The 16797-nt window shown below is 44.0% G+C and overlaps 1 protein-coding gene across 1 annotated transcript in view; it reads right to left on the bottom strand.

Annotated features, from left to right (window-relative positions):
- Nucleotides 1–16797, bottom strand: part of EFL1 (elongation factor like GTPase 1) — a 233292-nt gene that overhangs the window by 120712 nt on the left and 95783 nt on the right. The gene's annotated exons all lie outside the window — the stretch shown is intronic.

Below are 16797 nucleotides of genomic sequence, written 5' to 3'. Positions count from 1 at the left end.
GTGGGAGGGCCCAAGGACTATTCCATCTAGCACCTCTTATTTGAATTGTATGCTCTTTGGAGCTCTGCCAGCTTGTCTTGTGTGGGTCCTCTTTTCTTTCCATGACATCCTCGTTAGAGCATCATCTTTTCTTTGAATTGTATGCTCTTTGGAGCACTGCCAGCTTGTCTTGTGGGGGGGGGTCCTCTTTTCTTTCCATGACATCCTCATTAGGGCATCCTCTTTTGTTTGTATTGTATGCTCTTTGGAGCATTGCCAGCTTGTTTTGTGGGGGTCCAAACGAACCAGTCATTTCAGCCACAGTTGTGTGACAGTCCCTGTGGCTGAAATGATTGATTTGTTAAAGTGTACATGTCCTGTTTATACAACGTAAGGGTGGGTGGGACGTATCCAAGGACTATTCCATCCAGCACCACTTTTGTTTGAATTGTATGCTCTTTGGAGCATTGCCAGCTTATTTTGTTGGGGTCCTCTTTTCTTTCCATGACCTCCTCATTAGAGTATCATCTTTTGTTTGAATTGTATGCTCTTTGGAGCATTGCAAGCTTGTCTTGTGGGGATCCTATTTTCTTTCCATGACATCTTCGTTAGAGCATCCTCTCTTGTTTGTATTGTATGCTCTTCGGAGCATTGCCAGCTTGTTTTGTGGGGGTCCAAACAGACCAATCATTTCAGCCACAGTTCTGTGGCAGTCCCTGTGGCTGAAATGATTGATTTGTTAAAGTGTGCATGTCCTGTTTATACAACGTAAGGGTGGGTGGGAGGGCCCAAGGACAATACCATTGTGCACCTCTTTTTTATGTGCTGTTAGGAACATTGCTTCATAGTTTTTTAAAGTGTCACCCTGTCTCTCTGGATCTTATTATTGTGAGCTGTGACTGCTGTTTGTGTCCCATCTGTTAATATGGTACTATGACTGCTGTCCGTACCCCAACTTTTAATACGGTACTGTGACTGCTGTCTGTGCCCCATCGGTTTATGAGGTACTGTGACTGCTGTCCATACCCTAGCTGTGTTATTACGAATAAATGTGTGTTTTAAACACAGGGATGTAACTTAAGGTGCCAGATTACTCCATCTACCAATATATAAATATCAGAGACAGATGTCACGGAAACCTCCAATGCATGTTATGCCATAGCTCTACACATCTCTACCCCCTGAAGCTCCAACTGCATATAAAAAAACACCACACATATAGTACTGGCATCAGGCAGGCCTACCAGGGACCCATTAATGAACAGGCCGCTGCATGAACCTTTGAGGAAACTCTAACACACACCAGGAGAATATACACACACCAAGCAGAAAGGGCTCTGGCTAGAGTAAGAACCTTGACCCCAGCACTGTGAGGAGTCAAATCTACCCACTGTGCTGGCTCAATATTAAATATAATCAACATGAATAAAACACTTCTACAATAAAGAACAAACCTCTACTGTCTAAAATTAGTATTGCATTACAATTATATATTTCCAGACTGAAGGTGGATCATATTAAACACAATTTGCTATACTTTTTGCATCTTTTCTTTGTTCTGGTGTTTCTTTATTTAAATCATGGTACGCTCAAAATTGTGGCCAGTATGATGATGCATTGAAGTCGACAGTGGTGCAATTATAGCACCTCCTCCTCCTCATCATCACTAGCATCTCATGGTGCAGGAACAGGAGCAGGGGCGTAACTCCCAGATGCAATGGAGTCTCCTGCCTCCGGGCTCCAAGCCCTAGCGGGGCACCTGCTAGTTCACAGTGGGATCTAAGTGTTACCGCTGCTCTGCTAATGGAGCTTTGTGGCACACCCCCAGGCACTGCATATTTAATCAGCTGTGTCCCAGTAGCCCTGCTATCAGCTGCAATAGGGGACAGGTAGGCTCCTGCCTGGTACCGCTCAGCCTGTGCTGCTGCAAGCAAAGGTGCACCCACCACCATTACAGGACAGAGAGATGGGACCGAACAATGAACGCCAAATCATGCTGTAGACGGCTTAATCTGGTCAGTTTGACCCTGACCCTCTAGCCATTGTCACACTTATTTAAGGAAAGGAGGCATCTTTCTCCCCTGTTGGAAAGACGAAACAGGTTATGGAATGTGCCATCCTCCCTGATATTCATATTGTAGACAATTGTTTATTTAAAAAAAAAAAATGCAATAGAATTCAAGGAAATTATATACCGCATGGCAGCCGAACTTGAAGTTTTTTTAAAGGGGCAGTTATTTTATTTACAAGGCATGGTTTTGTCTTGTAAATAACGGACCCTTTAAAAAAAAAAACCTCTGAGTCGCCAAACTCCGGGGTTATTACATTTGGCTGCAAGACCATTAGAATTAACATTTACTAAATTAAGATAAATGTTCATCTTACAGAAGGAACATATACTGTAGTTCTTTTGTTAAGAGCAAGGCTTCTTTTCAGAGTAGTTTCTCAGTTGCTTAAATTTAAAGAAAATATAAATTCTTAACCACAATTTCAACAATAGGCATATTCTCAAATGTGACTACTTGACTTGTTTGATCTCCTAATTAAAAGCCTTATTCTTGTAAATGACACCTGCAGTAAGCTTCCCCCATCCAAGGTGAATTTAAAGAGGATATACACATGAATCCCTCACTACTTTCTTCAAGCGGCTTACAATGTGCCAAGTGTTATGCGATTACCACAGCAATCACTGTGAAATGATATATGATGTGGTAAGCAAAGAGAATGACTTTGCATGCCAAAATGGAATGTCCTGCCAACCCCCCTCTCTTCTTTACCAGCCTATTTAAACATGTGACAACCCTGTAGTAGTAGTAGTAGTACGTTTATTTATAAGGCGCCACAAAGTGTCCGCAGCGCCGTACATAGCAAAAAAAAAAAAAAAAAAATTACAAGGTAACGTACAGGGTGTGTAGAAAGATACAGTATAAATAGGGGTATAGCTGGTAGAACTAAAATCAGCATCAGTTCAGAAGTAGGTGTCAAAATAGTCAAGGAGACCGAAGATGAAGTAGAGGAAGGGAAGAACAGGACAGGAGCACAGGTGAGGTAATGAGGTAGGGTGAGTACGTGAGGAAGGAGGGCCCTGCTCATAAGAGTTAACATACTAAAAATAGGTGGGTGGACGAACGAAATACAATAGGATAAGTAGGAACGGAGGGGAACGGAGGCAGGATAGGAGGATCAAAAGAGGTTAGGAGGAGGGATAGGCTAGTCGAAAAAAGTGGGTTTTGAGGGAGCGCTTGAAGGAGGTAAGGGAATCAGATAGCCTGATGGGTGGCGGGAGGTTGTTCCAGTGCAGGGGGGCAGCGCGAGAGAAATCTTGGACACGGGAGTGGGAGGAGGTGATTAGGTGAGAGGTCAGTCGGCGGTCAGCGATGGAGCGAAGAGGACGGGAGGGAGTGTGGATAGAGATCAGTGAAGAGAGGTAGGGAGCTGTGGAGGAGGAGAGAGCCTTGTAGGTGGTGGTGAGGAGTTTAAAGAGAACTCGGAAAGGAATGGGGAGCCAGTGAAGAGATAAACAGAGGGGGGAGGCGGAGGTAGAGCGGCGGGAGAGGAAGATGAGCCTAGCAGCAGCGTTAAGAATGGATTGGAGAGGTGCGAGGTGGGTGAGAGGTAGCCCAGAGAGAAGGATGTTGCAGTAGTCAAGGCGGGAGATGACAAGAGAGTGAATGAGAATTTTGGTCGCGTCAGTGGAGAGGAATGGTCTGATGCGTGAGATGTTGCGTAGGTGAAAGCGGCAAGACTGTGAGAGAGCACGAATGTGGGGGGTGAAAGAGGGAGGAGTCAATGATGACACCGAGGCAGCGCGTTTGGTCGGTGGACGTGATCTCGGTTTCACCAATGCTGATGGAGATAGTGGGAGAAGAGGGGATGTTCGGGGGATGGAAGATTAGAAGTTCAGTTTTAGCCATGTTTAGTTTCAGGAAGCGTTGGGTCATCCAGGCTGAGATGGCCGTGAGGCATTCGGAGACCTTGGACAGAAGTGATGGGGATAAGTCGGGGGAGGAGAGATAGATTAGGGTATCATCAGCATAAAGGTGGTAATGAAAACCATAGGAGCTGATGAGGGTGCCCAGAGAGGTGGTGTAGAGGGAGAAGAGGAGAGGGCCAAGGACTGACCCTTGGGGAACACCGACTGGCTGGGGGGTAGTAGGAGAGGAGGAGCTCGGAGTGGAGACGGAGAAGGAGCGATCGGAGAGGTATGAGGTGAACCAGGAGAAGACCGTGCCAGTGATGCCAAAGGAGCGGAGGGTGTTGAGCAGGAGAGGGTGGTCAACAGTGTCAAAGGCAGCCGACAGATCAAGCTGGATGAGGATAGAGAAAAGGCCTTTGGATTTAGCCGATAGTAGATCGTTAGTGACTTTGGTCAGGGCAGTTTCAGTGGAATGTAAAGGGCGGAACCCGGATTGGAGGGGGTCTAGAATGGAGTTAGCAGTAAGGTGGCTTAGGAGACGATTATAGGTCAGACGTTCTAGGAGTTTGGAGGCAAAAGGGAGGAGGGAGATGGGCCTGTAGTTGGATGGAGAGTTGGGGTCCAGATTTGTTTTTTTGAGAATTGGGGAGACAAGAGCGTGTTTGAAGGAGGAAGGGAAGATCCCAGAGGATAGGGAAAGATTAAAGAGGTGAGCCAGGTGAGAGCAGACTGATGGACTGAGACGACGGATAATATTGGAGGGGATAGGATCAAGCGGGCAGGTGGAGGGAGAAGCGGATTGAAGGATAGAGTGGACTTCAGCAGCAGTGGTGGGGTAAAATGAGGACAGGGGTTGGAAGGAGGGGAGTGGGGATGTAGGAGGGGAGGAGGGAGAGGGTGAGGTCATGGCAGCAGTGATGGCAGTCCTGAGAGAGGAGATTTTGGTTGAAAAGTAGGTAGCAAAATCAGCGGCTACGATGGAGGACGGAAGAGCTGGAGGAGGGGGGGAGAGCAAGGAGTTGAAGGTGGCGAAGAGCCTGCGGGGATTGGATGATTGGGAAAGGATGAGGGACTTAAAGTAGGATTCCTTGGCCAGAGCAAGGGCAGAGCTGAAGGAGGAAAGAATGAATTTGAAATGGAGATAATCCGCAAGGGAGCGTGATTTCTTCCAGAAGCGCTCAGCAGTGCGAGAGCACTTTTTAAGGAATCGGGTGATAGGTGAGTGCCACGGTTGGGGGTTGGAGCATCGAAGGGGGATAGAGGAGGGAGGGCAGGCAGAGTCCAATGCCGAAGATAGGGTGTCATTATAGAGGGAGGCAGCGAGGTTCGGGCAGGACATGAGGGCGATTGGGGCGAGAAGAGGACACAGCGTGTTTGAGAAGGCAGCAAGATCAAGTGTGTTGACGTTATGCCGTGAGACAATGCGCTTGGGAGGGGGGGTGGGAGAGGGGGAAGCAGTGAGGGAGAAGGAGATGAGGTGATGGTCAGAAAGAGGAAAAGCTGAGATAGTGTAGTCAGTAAGGGAACAAGAGCGAGAGAAGACGAGATCGAGGGAGTGTCCTTGGATGTGGGTGGGAGAGGTAGTCCACTGAGATAGGCCAAGAGAGGAGCAGAGAGAGAGGAGTTTGGAGGTGCCAGGATCAGCGGGGTTATCCAAGGGGATGTTAAAGTCACCAAGAATGACAGATGGCAGGTCAGAGGAGAGGAAGTGTGGAAGCCAGGCGGCGAAGTTGTCAAGAAATTGGGAGATAGGGCCAGGGGGGCGGTAGATTACAGCGACACGGAGGTGGTAGGGGTAGTATAGACGGATAGAGTGAGACTCAAAGGAGGAGAAAAGGAGAGAGGGTTCAGGGTGAATGACACTGTGGGTGCATGAGGCTGAGAGGAGAAAACCCACACCGCCACCTTGGCGACCGTCAGGCCTGGGAGTGTGAGAGAAAGAGAGGCCACCGTGGGAGAGAGCAGCTGGAGAGACAGAATCAGAGGTGGAGAGCCAGGTCTCGGTGATAGCAAGGAGGTGGAATGCTCTAGAGATGAATAGGTCATGGATGGCAGGGAGTTTGTTGCAGATGGATCTGGCGTTCCATAGTGCACAGGAAAGAGGGGGGGTGGGTTGTGTATTTATGTGGATAAGGTTTTTGGGATTGCAGAAGCGAGGGGGGGTCATTGGGAGGGTGGGGGTGCGGGGGCGAGTGGTCAGGATAGGTATGGGATGGGAGGGGGGAGGAGCAGTTGGAGAAAGTGAAGTTGAGAGATTAACAGCCATGAGGAACCGAAGGTGAGAGGGTAGGTTAGTGAAAGCAGACAGAGGGATTTGGGAGGACAGACAGCGTCTGTAGTAGATTTGGTAGAAAACAGAGTGAGAGAGAAGGTAACAGGCAAGGAACTACTGTCAGAGAGGAGACCAGTGGGTAAAATCAGGTTGATTGAGTAATCCAATTAAGTATGAAACAACAACAAGTGAGAGGATGAAGGGAACAGAGAAGGTCAGAAGTGAGGCAAATGTGAGCAGGCGTGAAGAGGGAAATAGGGTGCGATAAATGTGTGGCAAAGATAAGAGAAAATAATAGTGAATGAGTAAAAATGACATACAATGTTGGAAAAATATAGATACAATGAATTTAAATGTCAAAATTGAGCAACAGGTTACAATAGGATAGAAAGAAGATGAATATATTACAATAAAACAGAATATGAAAATTTAGACTATGTTCAAACTCACCTTTTTCAGTATTCTAACTGACCTGCTTCAGTTTCCAACTCACTTAAGTAATCAAGCTTCACTTTAGTAATGCAAGCTTCCCTCTCAATGAGCACGCCTGTACATTTATCACTGACTGGCTCTGGTACAAATTAGGCTACACTTTCCTCATAAATGTGTTTGGGAGAGGAATCAGAGAGCCTCTAACTGAGGGGCAGATTTATTAAGCTCGGTGAAGTGATAAACTGTCTGGTTTTTATCACCGGCCAATCAGCTCCTACCTGTGAAGTTACAGGCTTGGTTTGAAAAATGACAGGTAAGAGCTGATTGGCCGGTGATAAAAAACAGACAGTTTATCACTTCACCGAGCTTAATAAATCTGCCCCTGAGAGGCAGATTGATTAAGTCTGGTGAAGTGATAAAGTGACCGATGAAAAAGCAGCAGCCTATCGGCCCCTAAAGGCCCATACACACTGGGCGACTGAGCTGAAAGTCGCTCCAAACAGCCTGTTTAAACAGCTTTCAGCTCAAAGCCGCCCAGTGTGTATGCCCCAGCGATGAGCTGTGAGCGCTGCTGCACGCTCCCACATCATCGCCGGGAAAGCCGCTCATCTGCTGGTTATACCAGCAGATGAGTGGCATTCAGGATGGCTTTGCATAGCTCTACGCTATGTAGCGCCGTCCTCCCTCCTCCGTTGGCGCCGGGCAGGTGGAAAGACGCTTAGTGTGTATGAACTGAGCGGCTTTCCCCGCAGCGATGATTGACATCATCGCTGTCCATACATGCTGGGCATAGTCGCCTGGTATGTATGGACCTTTACTTCAGTGTGACAGCTAAGAGCGGATTGGCTGCTCTGACCTCAAGCCATCCAGACTGATCATATGTGCAGCACGTATGTTCAGTTAAGCGACCTCTCGACCAAACTGAAATACCTCATGATGTGCACATGATCGAACGACCCATCGAAATTGTGTGAACGAGCCTGATATTGTTCTGATGTATTGCCAGCATAACACATATTGGGACAAAGGTATTAAGCCTTAACAAGAGATAAATGCGAGGGTGATAAAAGGAGATAAACCTTCAGCCAATCACCTGCTAACTGCCACGTTACAGGCTGTGTTTGTAAAAAGTCAGTAAGGAGCTGATTGGCTGGACGTTTATCTCTCCTTATCACACTTGCATTTATCTCTTGTTAAGGCTTAATACATCTGCCCCATTAAAGGCTCTCGCACAGATAGTCACTAACTGTATCACATGGTAACCACCAAATATTACTCAACTGATTTTTCTAGGTGTTAGGCACTCGCCAATGCTGTTTAAAAAACAAACTGGGCCTAGCCTTTACCTCCTATTCAGTGTGATAGCCAATTATTTCTCCACACTATCGGAAACATACCACCTGTCCATAAACAAACATGTATCAGCAGTCAACTGCATAAAACATAGGGACTGTAGCTTTGGTTTCTTATGAGATAAGGAAAATAAAATGATTATTTTCAGTTCCAGTCAGGTTCTTTGTTAGAAACATGGCCGCCTTATTTTTTTACTCCACTTGATCTTTAATGATTTATTAGCAGTCCCACATTCTGCGCCACACAGAGCCCTTTCCAGTTAAAATCAATGCTGTGTATTTTAGAGCTTAAATGACCAGAAAGTAGGATATTCTGCGGGATTTAGATTCCTACCAATGACCACATTGTAATGTTCGCCTTCATTTTCTCAGCTTTCACATCAAAACTCTTCTTTGATCATTAAAGACTGCTAAAGACCAAAGGTAACACGTAACATCTCGTTAGGCTCCAGCACATTTCGCCTCGTTAGTAACCACCCACAGAAAACCCAAATTAGGTTAGGGGATGAAAATAAAACAGCATTGCATTTTTGTTAACTGTTTTCCTAACATTCACAGAATACACTTCTATTACTGAAATTGATGCTGCATTAACAGCTACACAGTTAAATCTAGGAATCAAAAGACATCCATGATTAAACATTCATTTCATATAGCAACCATTTAATTGTAAAGGGAAATACTACTGTTCAGCATTTGCTAATTCGAAGCAGAGTCTCTATAAGGCACTTAAGATTCCTTTGAAGTTTAAAAACAATTACTTTAAAACAGAAATCACTGCTAACCGCCATGACTAATGTCTCATGATCACCATGTTTGCGTTTGCCTCCTTTGTGTATATGTGAAAGATTGTGCCATTATTTTCCCAAGTTGAAAATATCCTCTATGAATGAATGAGAAGCAGTAGCAGCGTGTGCCTAGCGGAGGCATAGTCCTCCGAGATGCAGTATTGACTTAACACATGACAATCACTTTGTATCCTCTGAGCGCTGGATTGTGAGGTCAACAGCGGATTCCACACAAGAGCTAGAAATTAACTATTGCGGTTGCTGAAACAGAAAATGTGGTTTCGCTTTTTACTTTTTTTTCCCTTTATTACTGTAGTTACTTATTAGGCAAATAGGAAATGGATTTTACAACATTGACAAATACCATAACCAAAAATGAAAAATGGTATAGCGATAAAAAATAAATATATATATATATATATATATATATATATATCTGGTTATGGCTGGCCGGCACTCCAAGGCTGTTGGGGGCATAAGGGCTTGGTGCCTTCCGTGTAAGAGCTCACTTGTGACGGTGGGCAGGATATGCAGGGTGGTAGCTCACGGCGGCACTCTCAGACTTCACACAAATAACAACATATGCCAAAAGATTAAACTTTCAACGTTTCAGTGCCCGTGCACTTTTATCAAGAAATGACAGAATAAATATATATAAAACTTCATATGAAAATGAAAAACGTTTCCCTTCAGGTGATGTGGTCAGGATCCCAATGAGCACAATCCAGACAATCGAGACAGTGGGGATTATTCTGATTGATTTGCAAGGCTACAAATTCCTCCCAGTGTCAATAGAATAGAGATTGCATGGATGCAACAAGTCCTCAGACACTCCCACACCCCACCCCAGACACCACACCAGGAATGCATGTGTAATATCCAATAGGTGGCCATACACACGCAGATTTATCTTCAGATATGTCTGGTTGGAACAAAAACATGGTTATGGATGAGAGCAAATGATAGTTGACCATTTGCTTGGAAATGCTGGAACTGACAAACTGTCACTCATCCATTACCATGTTTTTTTTCCCAACCAGCCAGATCTGCAGATAAATCTTACTAGTGTATGGGCACCTTAAATTAGTCCTACATACAATGGAAGTGTTCAGAAAGCACTACGTAAAACACATGAACATACCCCTCCTTCAGGTATAAGCTTTATGGCTCTTAAACTGGTCCCAATAGCAAGTCCACGGCCTATTAATATACCCACTTAATATGCTGGATCTGAAAACCTCTTCAATTTAATGGATATATGTTGCTTCAGGAAAAACAATACAGCATAGTTAAGCCAGGCAATTAAATAACTGGTTTTGGGGCTGGCTGGCATGTATTTGCTATGTAATACTATAGTGGCTGAGCAGTTAGTTCTGCAGCAACAGGCAAATGTGATTGGCAGGGTCTGAGGCAGCCATGGGCAACAGGCTTTCTTCTTCTTCCAGGTATTCATTAACATCCACCAACTCCTTCCTGCTTTGCTGTGATAGGTTTGTAATAGCTTGAAAAATGGTATGAAAGGCCTGCCCATAGGTTACTGCAGTTAGGCATCTCTTGCCTTCAATTAATATAATGAACTTGCTATTGAGAGTAAAGGCCCCCATACACTATGCGATTTGGGCACAATTTCACCCGATTCGGATGAATCGGGCCGTGAAATCGGCCCAAATCGCACTTGCAGACACCGCGTCCGATCCGATGCGTGGTCCCGTGCACATCGGATCGGGGTCGGGAGGTCGGACGGGCTGCACATAAGATTTGCTAAATCTTATGTGCAGCCCAGCCCCGGAGCGGTGCGGGGGATGACAGTGGGCGGGGGATGCCGGCTATAGAGAGCCGAGCAGGGGGAGGCTGCATAGGGAGCCAGGCAGGAGGAGGGTGACAGCGGGAGCAACGCGCTGGGCAGGGAGGATGACACTGGCTGCCGGGCAGTGGCGGGAGCCGGGAGGAGAGAGGTCTCAGCCAATCAATGGCTTGCTAGTCATTCTGAATGGGCTTTTTTTTTTTTTTTCAAGTTATCTGTGTTCCTCCCGGCTCCCGCCGCTGCCCGGCAGCCAGCGTCATCCTCCCTGCCCGGCGCGCTGCTCCCGCTGTCACCCTCCTCCTGCCCGGCTCCCTATGCAGCCTCCCCCTGCTCGGCTCTCTATTAGCCGGCATCCCCTGCCCGCTGTCATCCCCCACACGGCTCCCTCCTCCTGCAGCTCCCCGGGGACCGCATATGATAAATCCATGCGATTTATCATATGGAAACCTTGGCACATCAAGTGCCTAATCGTGTGTCCCCCTCCCGGGGAGCTGCAGGGTGAAATCAGGTCCGACTTGTCCTTAAGACAAGTCGGACTAATGTATGGGGGCCTTAAGAGTAATGTACATCACTATTGAAGATTAAAGGGCTGACAACGCAGCCCATGAAGTTTATGAAGTTGCTCATCATCGACATAAGCTTTGATAGAACTGCACTAGATACCTTGGAAGAGAATCAGTAAATCTAGGTGAAAAGAGTAGAAAACAATTGTATATTGGGTGCACAAATGTGGCTGACATTGTTTGTATTTGTCAGTAATACCCCTTTCACATTGCAGTTTTAACACAGTGGGGGAAATTTACGAAGATGTGTATTCTACTTCACATGTGAAGTTGCTATGGGCAACTAATCAGATCCTGTCTACAATCTTCTAGAGGGTGCTAAATAAATAAGGAGTAGCTTCTGATTGGTTGCCCATAGCAACATCACATGTGAAGTAGAATACACATCTTAGTACATTTCCCCCAGTATATTGCAGTTTTTTTTACCGTTTAAAAAAAACGGGAGCTGCTGCAGTGTGAAAGCTCCATTGTCAATTTACCGGTTACAGAATACCAGTATTTTGAACCGTGTTAAAAGCAGGATCCTACATGTTTCTGAGCAGTTTTCCCTGCAGTCTGAACAGCTCAGAAACGGTATTTGCTACAAAATGATAACACACAAGGGTGATACAGGTAGGTTATCTCCCTGCATGATCCCCGCCCACAAGCAGTAAATAAACATTTAAAATTACATTGTATTGACTTTCTATGGGTGAAACGGGTTGAATCTGAAAGGTACAAAAACGGTATTGAAACTGCAATATACCGCTTACAACATGCAATATGAAAGGGGTTTTGACCCGTTTTAAGACACGTTTACAAAAACAAGTTGAAAGCAGGTTTGCAATGTATAACCAGTATTACTGTATGCCTGTTTGTGTGTTTATGAGAATTGTCTGTTATTAGTCTGTATATAATCTGTTGTCCATTTCATCCTTTTGCAAGGCGCATTACATGTAACAGATAATATCTGGACTTTGGAGGATAATATATTGTGTGTGGGTATGATGAGCAGGACTGTTGGACGTTGGTGGAGTTACATTAAATGTGTGGATTTTGGGAATGTAGGTTTGAACATAGTTGAAATTTAGTCTAAGTACTGTAAATAGCAGTTCTACAGTGGGAATACATAACTCGTATGGATGTGTTATAAATGCAATGCATGCATGGATAGAAGGCCTAATGTGATGCTGGTCAGGACACTGGATAACATGGGTGGGAACAGAGCGGATGTTACATACCAGGCAAATAATGTTTAAGTTGGTAGCAGTGATCGGAGCGTAAAGTACCTCAGGAGAGCATAACACTTGCAGTGTGTAATATACATACACATCCAGCATATCCTGTATATACAAGGTAGATACAATGAGTGAGCTGAATTGTACAGGTTTGTGAAGCAGCATTGAACTAGTCAATTTAAGAACATCCAAATAATGAGATTCCCTTCTGCTGCAATAATTGGACATATTTACTTTTTAGCCGATGGAGGATATCAAATTCCCCCACAGAGGTTTCCTCAAGCTCTGGACAGAGACAGACTTAAAAAGAAAAGAACCTCGCAACTCTGGAAGACATTCCAACTTTCCATGACATGCTTTAAGTTTTGGAAACTTAATTTCCACTATATTTCACATGAACAGATGGCAGACAAACACATCCTATTTTTAGACCATTTTATCACTGATTGGATGTTTACAAAAAATGCTACAACATATAAGAATCATCTTCTGGTAACACTTAAATACTTCCCTGCAAACCATCAAAGCAGGCTATGTGATCTCCTAATCTGTACAATTATCCGTTTTATTCAATCTACACACCAGAGGCAAGAAAACATGTAAGGATAATATTAAAGATGTAATAGTGGATAAAAAAAGAATCTATAATTTATATATATATATATATATATATATATATATATATATATATATATATATATATATATATACATACACACATGCATGCATACATACATACATACATACATACATACATACATACATATACATACATGGCCGCCAAGAGAAATTCTGGGCCCCGGTACAACAACTTCCTGGGGCCCCCACGGGTGGAGATCCCCGCACACTCTGCGGACCTTGTGTTACGCCACTGTTTCCAAGGTGGATACACGTACAAAAATTTACACTGTAATGTCTATTACACATGTCACACATCCATTACATATTATACCACATGCCATAATGCTCATTACACGTTATGCCACACACCTTAATGCTCATTGCATATTAAGAAGTTAACATGCTCTGCCAGGGGTTAACATTCTGTGCCAGGGATTAACCTGTCTGCCCTGATTTACATGCTCTGCCAGGGGTTAACATGCTCTGCCAGGGGTTAACATGCTCTGCCAGGGGTTACATGCTCTTTGCAAAGGATTTACACATACCCTCCAACATGGCCCATTTCATTAGGTACAAAATGCTCTGTTCCTGGACTTCCCTGCCAGTGGCAATTACAGATGTGAGCCTGCAGCACAGTCCAATATTCAAAAGGGGGGGGGTCACATATACTGCCACCCCAAGCATCACTGTCCTGGACTCACTGGCAGTTGATGTGACTGCCCCTCTTTGAATTTTGGACTGTGCTGGAGTCCAACCTCTGTAATTACCACTGGCAGGGAAGTCCAGGAACAGAGCATTTTGTACCTAATGGAATGGGTCATGTTAGGGGTACTTGCCACCAAATAAAATAAAAAAACTGTGTGCCCAGACCAGGGCCCCCTTGACAGGCCCGGGCCCGGGTAAATTGTACCTGCTCCCCCCCTCTCTTGGCACCCCTGCATACATACATACATACATACACACACACGAAACGCGTTGGGCGTGGCTTGCTTTGGTCCTACGTGGAGATGTCTTTGGTCCACCGGTGAATCCTGCACGTGCGCCTGAATCTAGTGAGTGGTGAGCGCTGAGTCCGTGGTCCTTGGTCGGCGGCTGGGCGGCTTTCTTTCCTGTGTGTGCCGTGGGTCATCTTGTTGCAGAGATCGGTATTTTCATGTGGCTGGCAAGCATTTGATTTTAAACCCCCATGTATATGAGCATAAAACAGTAAAAAGAAGTGTTGTTTTTACTTGGCTCATTGGTGCGTCTCTCTCCTTTCTTTTGCAAGTATCTACTCTTGGATCTGTGGTAGGATCCGTGACAGAGACAGCACACATGATGGATATCATTGTGGACTTTATTACCCTATACTGAGACCACTTTTGTATATTAATAATCATACAAATATGTATAAAAACTGTATTTATTCTGATTTTTTACAAAGACAAGATTCAATAAAAACAAATTAGTACATGATTCAATGGGTAATCCCACATTCAGACAAAATTCGTTCAGGTGAATGTCAATTGATCCGACATCTAAGAGCAATTTTCTTTGGTAAGAAACCCTCATTCCTACCCTCATATACCACACATGGAGAACATTCCTACCCTCATACAATACACAAGAAGGAAATGTATAGAATATACTGTACAAGGAGAAAATATGTACCTTCACATACTACACAATGAGAACCATTCATACGCTCAATACCCTTATTCATACCCTAATATAATTCACATGGAGAACCATTTGTACCCTTCACAAACAGTACTAACCAGGTGTGGCTTCAAATACTATGCCATGAGAACCATACGTATCCTCCCATACAGCACATGAGGAAAATTCATACCCTAATGTACAAAACAGGGAACATGCACACCCTTACAAACTACACATGGAGAACATTAGTATTTTCACATACTACACTTGGAAAACACATATGTACCTTCACATACTAACCATGGAGAAAATATGTACCTCCACATACTACAACCATACATATACGCACATGGGGAATAGTCATACCCTCACATACTGCACATGGAAACATTAGTACTATCACATACTACACAAAGATCCATTTGTACCTTCCTAAACAGCATAAGGAGAACATTCAAACATTTCATATACTAAAAATGCAGGACCATTCGTAGCCTTACATACTACCATACTGTACATTGATAAACCATTAGAGTTAGCTTCAACAGTACCTTCAACAGTAAACATGTTTGCCATACTGGAAATACATGGAGAATATGATTGTGATCATTAAATATGACGTTAGAAGAAATGCAATGCTCAACATACAGGAAATGTGTTCATATATCATGTAATTTAAAATAAGACAAGCTGTATTTCACATATACAATACTGTATTTTCAATTTAAAAAAAACAACCCTACCTACAACATCAAGTCCGCCTTATGCTAAAGTACAGCAGATAAGATACATTATTTTAAAAATTACATTATTTTATATGGAAGTGCACTCCCTACAGTGGAGATGATGTGCAAAGCAGCATACCTGCACCATGAGCCAAGCACAGTCCTGGTCAAGAAGTAAGGGCTCAGAACTACAAAACCCTAAACGTGTGTAAACTTGGTTTAGGTCCTGGATGCTGGCTTGACACTTAAGCATTAGGTAACAGCCACCATCATATCCTCATTCTTTGACATGAGTAACATAGCCAGAATCTAGCACTTAGTTCCCTCAGATGATCTTCCTAGTCATACATCCATTGCACGCCTAGACCAGTGGTTCCCAACCCTGGTCCTCAAGTACCCCCAACAGTGCATGTTTTTCAGGTCAACTGGGAGGTGCACTCATTATTCAGACACATTTTAAAAGACCCACAGGTGGAGCTAATTATTTTGCCTGTGATTCTGTGAGGAGACCTGGAAAACGTGCACTGTTGGGGTTCTTGAGGACCAGGGTTGGGAACCACTGGCCTAGACTACTGCAATGCCCTCAAACTTGGTCTCCCAGAATAATAATTGCACCATTTTCAGATCATATAAAATGCAGTAGCCAGGCTATTACTGTAAAGGTGCCCACCCAGAATGATTTCTTTGCCGATTTCCAATCGATCGGACACTTTATACCGCAAAATCGGCCAATCTTGATGGGATGCGCGCTCCTGCGGATTTTCTGCTAAATCTTTTGATCTTACATGCTGAATGAAAGATCAGAAGATTTATCAAAAGATCCATAGGAACGCACATCAGATCTTAAGATAAATCTTTGGTAAAGATGTGCGCTTGCCTGAAATCTTTTGTCCAGTAAGGAGAAAAATGTCAAGGCTAATTTATGCGCACATCTTTAGATCGCAGATATTTGTAGCATGAGGGCACCTTAATTCCTTACGGATGCGCTCGATTACTGCAATCTGCAGATGATGAACTTTTAAGAATACATACAACTCTTCCCTGCACAGTTTGGTAAGCCTCCACTTAAGAATTCTTTAAAAACAGAATCAAGGTTTCCTAATTACCCAAGCATTTCACTAATATCTACTGTTAAAATGGTTTTGTATTTTGTGTAATGTAAAGGCAAATGTAAAGAACTTTACTATATAATTAACATTATTTATTAAATCTGTGGCCAGAGTGTATTATGAGGTCAGTGAAGGGTGCAAGCATCCATGTCATACAAATGGCTAATATTTGCATGTACCATATTTTGAAGCGAACACATTGCAACTTAACAAAAAATTTAATGGAATGCAAGGATATCGTTTCTTTCAGCAGTGCCGGTTAAGTGGTGGTAGAAAATTTGGCCCTAATTTACCAATGAATTTCAAAATTAGGCAAAGCATTGAGAAAAAGCATATTTTAAAGGGAAACCCAAATTCACCACTGATCAACAGTCATAG

This window comes from Crinia signifera, chromosome 4, assembly GCF_055691185.1.
Source record: "Crinia signifera chromosome 4, ASM5569118v1, whole genome shotgun sequence".
Taxonomy (NCBI): domain Eukaryota; kingdom Metazoa; phylum Chordata; class Amphibia; order Anura; family Myobatrachidae; genus Crinia; species Crinia signifera.
Note: the sequence above shows the minus strand (reverse complement) of the source record. Positions and strands in the feature narration are given on the sequence as shown.